Genomic DNA, 5,559 nt, shown 5'->3' with positions numbered 1-5,559 from the left:
CTGATGCTGAGCTTGAAAAAAATACAGGGATTTAACTATCTTTTTGAAAGCTGTAAAGATTTTTCACTTTTATATTCCGTAATTCATCTGCATTTTTAGATCATCAAAGGCTCTCTATCCTGTTCTCACCACCTTCTACTGTCTTACCCACTTCTTAAAATTAGCTTTTTAAGCCATTTTTTGTTTTCTCATCATTTTTGTTTTATCATTTATCTTGTCCAACTTCTGTGTAACAGCACCAGAAACAAAAACAGCAGCAGAGTTAAAAACTAAAATTTAAAAAAATCACCAAAAAAAAAGAAGCCCTTTAATGGGTATTGCATCAGTTTTGCTAACACTCATCTGCTAATCTGCTTTTGAAAGAGGGATGATGCAGTTGCCTTTGGGCTTGTTGATGCAGTACAATACCTTTTTGTTTATCAACTACCTCAGTATTGTTCCACTGTTCAGCCAGCTCAAAAAAGTATGCAGCACTGCATGTCTTTAAGCTAGCGTTCAATTTTATTAGTATGAAAAGTACATGCTGTTAAACTGTGCAATGTCACATCAGATAGTTTCCTTTTTAAAGTAACTTTTGGATGAATTGAAGTCTTAGTAAAGACCTTTTCTAGAAATGTTATAGATGTTTTAAGTAACATACCCCCCCCCCCCCTTTTTTTTAGCTTTATGTAATTACCATGCTATGAAATGTGATACTTTGTAATGCAGAATGATGAGTACAAATATAGAGAAGCATTTTTCTCCTTATTAGGGGGATGTCATGGATTAAGCCCAGCTGGCAACAAAGCACCATGAGGCCACTTGTTCACTCCTTCCCCCCAGTGGGATGGGGAGGAGAAAATATAAAGAAAAGCTTGTGAGTTGACACAAGGACAGGGAGGGATCACTCACCACTTATGGTCACGGGCAAAAAAACAGACTCAACTTGGGGAAAAAAACCAAAATCTATTCAATTTACTACCAATCCAATCAAAACAAGGATATTAGGAAGTAAAACCAAATCTTAAAACACCTTCCCCCCACGCCACCATCCTTCCCGGGCACAATTCCACTCCCAATTTTCTCTACCTTCTCCCCATGAGTGGTGCAGGGGGATGGGGAATGGGAGTTGCAGTCAGTTCATCGCATGTTGTCTCTGCTGCTCCTTCCTCCTCAAGAGGAGGACTCTTCACTCTTCCCCCTGCTCCAGCGTGGGGTCCCTCCCACAAGTGACAGTTCTCCATGAACTTCTCTGGCATTTGTCCTTCCCATGGGCTGCAGTCCTTCATGAACTGCTCCAGTGTGAGTCCTTTCTGCGGGCTGCAGTCCTTCAGTCACAGAATGCTCCAGCGTGGGCTTTCCCATGGAGTCACGGCCATCTGTGGGGGCATCCACCTGCTCCGGCGTGGGCTCCTCCCTGGGCTGCAGGTGGGCATCTGCTCCCCCGCTCCCCTCCATGGGCTGCAGGGGGACAGCCTGCCGTCTCACCACGGGCTGCAGGGGCATCCCCTCCTCCAGCACACCTCCTCCCCCTCCTTCTTCCCTGACCTTGGTATCAGCATAGATATTTCTCTCACATTCTACTCCCCTCTCTGCTGCAGGTTTCCACTTCTTAAATATGTTATTCCGGGGCGCTACCACTGTCACTGATTGGGTTGGCCTTGGCCAGAGGCAGGTCCGACTTGCAGAATAGGAGTGTTATATTCTGAAGAGCATTCAATTAATAGTCTGAACTTTATAAATTCCTCTATAATACTTTTCACTCCTCGCCTGTCTTCCAATTTCAGGGGATATTGCTTTATCTTAACAGGTCGTGCTCCTCCTTTGATTTTAACAACAACCAATTCTGCGTTTTTAGCCTTTCCAGGTATTCCTGAGGCCCATACTCCTGGGTATACCTGGTCTTTTATTTCTTGTACAATTTCCTTTTCCCCAATTTGGGGTTCAATAAGAGCCAAACTTAAAATTTCAATGTGGTTTTCCTCTGGTATTTTAAATTCAATTTCACATCTTTAAATTTTATCTCAGCATTCAATTGTTCTAATAAATCCCTTCCCAAAAGTGGTCTAGGAGCTTCAGTTTCTAATGCACTGAATTTTGTAGTTTCAATGAGATCGGCTGCACCCATTATCTTTGCCGTCTCAGATTTCAGTGCCTCCTCCTGTGCACAAGTTAGACATGCTCCAAAAATAGTGCACAGGATACCTTTACCTTTCCCATATTTTTAAATTATTTTTTTTCTTTCTTCCTCAGGCAACTGAATAGTGGTTGGATTGAGACTCAGGGCGTACTATTTGCTAAGGGATTTCAAGGCTCAGTTCAGGTTTTGGTTCTTTGAATGGTGCAGCCACTGCCCTGTTTACTTTAGGGTTTATCAGACAACCCAGGGCTAAGCTGTCTACACAGCTCCCCGTGAGTCGTGAGTCGTCTCTGCAGAGAGACAGGGCCTCAAGGCAACCCAAGGCTGGGTCATTTTTGTAACCCCCCATGAGTCGCCTGTGTGCACTAGACATGGTGAAACTCATTTCTGAACTATGAGCCGGACAAGCCACACAATCCACCCTGTGACCTGAGTCACAATTCAACCACATGTATGTCATCATTGACCGATGTATTGGTAGATTTTACAATCATTCTTTTAACACAACTAATGTCAATGCATACTACAGTAATAGAAATGATAATCACTACTATCCTGTGTTTTCCTTTTCTCATCCCTTCATTCTATATTTACCAGATTCCCCTCTGGGACCAACATCTGCACATCTTCAGCCTCCCCACTGTCCTTAACACACTTCCTTTTACATTCTTTTTCTTTCCCTTTCCATTAATACTTTCTGCTAATACATTCCATCAGCATCATTCATCAACAGTCTACATTTTTACAGTTTTCATGATCGCATCTTAAAACAAAAACCAAATCAACATACGCAACTTCACCCCATTTATCATCTTTCTACAAAACAACATCAATTGTAAAATAGTAGTATAACTCAGCAATCCATTCTTCTGGCCATCTTTTCCATCCTCCAATTCATATAAAGGCCACTACTGATTGCAATATTTTATCAAAGTTTTACGATTCACATTCCCTCCAGGTGGTTCCCCAATATCTTTCCAATGGGCTAAAATACAGCCCGGAGGACTCTTCTTCACAATTCCTCCCTGTTTATTTCCCATTTTGAAATTTATACAACACATGGACAGGGATTAGGGATCCAACATTTACGCTCAGGACTCAAACACTTACACGCACAACTAACAATTATTACAAACACAACAATAGTAGCTACCGTTCCCCAAACAAAACATGTCGACATAGATTAATAATCAAAGATTTCCAAATACGCGTATACCAGACATATACGCATATCACATACGCACATGTAAACCAAAACCAAACGCCACCCGGCGGGGTTCTCACGAACTGCGACTTATGAGTAGCTCCAAATGACCGGTCCCAAAAACCCTTTTTGAATGCCTTTTTCTTACCAGTGGTCCTTGTCTGTCCCCACACAGATTCGCCAAATTGGGAAGTCCCTCCAGAGAAGTCTCTGGGGCCGGCCAAGGGAGTCTCTGACTCAGGGGTTCCTGCAGCCGGACAGAGAGGGTCCCATCTGGGTCGCCAAAACTGAAACAAAAATCCATGGATACTTCTCCTTCAAGTCCGAATCTCCCCATAGGGGAAACAGAGTTTTCAGAGAGTTCCCTGAAATAAAACTCAATAGCAACAAGGTTACTATCAAGCAGGCATCCTTTATTACAGCACTGGGCAGCACTGGGGATGAGGCCACCACGAGTGCTCCAACGACTTGGAAAACTTTAGGAGGTTATATACATTAAGGTAATACATAATCGTAGAATTTCCTGGAATTTATTTACATAAACATGAGATTTCCAAGAACTCATTAATATATGTAAATGTCTATTCCTGCATGTGCAGTTGTCCTTTTTGGTGGTCTTTGGGGGTCCTCTGGTGGTCTTCGATAGTCTTCCTCACTTGTCCGCTAGTTGACCTCTTCCTCTGATTTTGCGCCAGTGGCACATTTCATATGTTTGGATAGCTTATCCTAAAGAATGTTCGTTTAGCAACTCTACTATCTACTCTTCCTTAATCAACATCCCTTTGATGCAAACCATACTGACAAACCAGGCTGATTTATCTGAAAAAAGGCTTAAAGTTATCATCTTCTCAGGGAACAGAAAGGAACATACATTTGGGTTGAGTGGCTAAGGTATTTACATCATCTCCCTTGTCCTGGGAGTTTGATCCTTTCAGTCCCACAAGCAGGGTTTGATACCCGGTGTGCAATAAGCCAATCTTACACACAGAGACGAGATATTTATTTATTTCATGTCTGCGCAAAGATGGGTGCTAGGTGATAATTCCACAAAGCTAGCACACCACATCAAAGAACTACAGCGTATTGATCCTGTTACATGATTAGTAAAAACCTGCCTAAATTTACATTCATTGGTTAGTAGTCACCATCTCATCTACTATTGGTTAGTTACATTTAAATTAGCCTCGCTTGCTATGTAAATTAGCAAGCATGCTCCTTGCAAGTGGGGGTGGGGTGAGTTTTTCCAGTCTTGAGTTGAGTCGGTGGTCATGATTTCCTCCTGCTGCCTTTCCCTTTCCCCTAGTTATCACAGTTTTTCTGACTTCATGTTTCTTTGGCAATCATCCTGCCTTTGGTGCCTTCTGGAGTAGGGTGTTTCCTTTTTATCAGTCTTTAGTTCCTCTTTGAGGGCATAGTCATTAGTAAGGTATGATACAAAGTAATCGGGCCTGCATAGTGAAACTATGGAGTAATGGTCCTCCTTAAAGGACAATGCATCATGTTTAACCCTAAATTAAGCAGTATCACTACAGCCTAGGCATTAACTCAAACATATGGCTACAGAGGTGTAAGAGGAATAAAGGCTGAAGCTGTAGTTGAATGCTTTTTCAGGACTAGCAAAGTGTTTAATTTGGTATTAAAATACCACAATTGTATAATGTGGATAGGCAAAAAATATGGGTGAAATAATAGAGCACAGCTGTATAAATATGACAGGGCTGACATGACAGTGCTACTTTACAAATGTATGAATGTCTGTTTGAATAGTTTAATTTTATAGAGGATGGTGCAAACATCTTAGTTAAACTGCTCAAGTGACTAGAGTAGGGATAAGCAGTTTTTAACTGTAAAAATGTTCTTTTATTCATAAGCTTACACCAAGTAGTCCAGTATTGAATAGAGTAAAAAGTTTTCCAAATGCTTTCTACTCCACTGTTTTGTAGTAAATAAATATTTATTTAAAGTGTGTTTAGTCCTTTCTGGTGTGTGGTCAGTCACTTGGTGGTGCACGCTATCTTTAGTAATAGAACACTAACCTTTTACCGTTGTTGGTTTTTTTTTTTTCCCAGCGCTTTACTTAATCTTGTGGGAAATACTCAAACTGTTTTCAATTTTTCTAAAAAAATTTCTCCCTTCACCCCAGTGCGGTCCCGGGCGAAGAGGAAGGAGACGGGCCGCTCCCCCAGCCGTGGTGGGCGGGTCGCAGTCCCAGCGTTCTTCGCGGCTACGCATGCTT

The sequence above is a fragment of the Haliaeetus albicilla genome, chromosome W, assembly GCF_947461875.1.
Source record: "Haliaeetus albicilla chromosome W, bHalAlb1.1, whole genome shotgun sequence".
Classification (NCBI taxonomy): Eukaryota; Metazoa; Chordata; class Aves; order Accipitriformes; family Accipitridae; genus Haliaeetus; species Haliaeetus albicilla.
Note: the sequence above shows the minus strand (reverse complement) of the source record.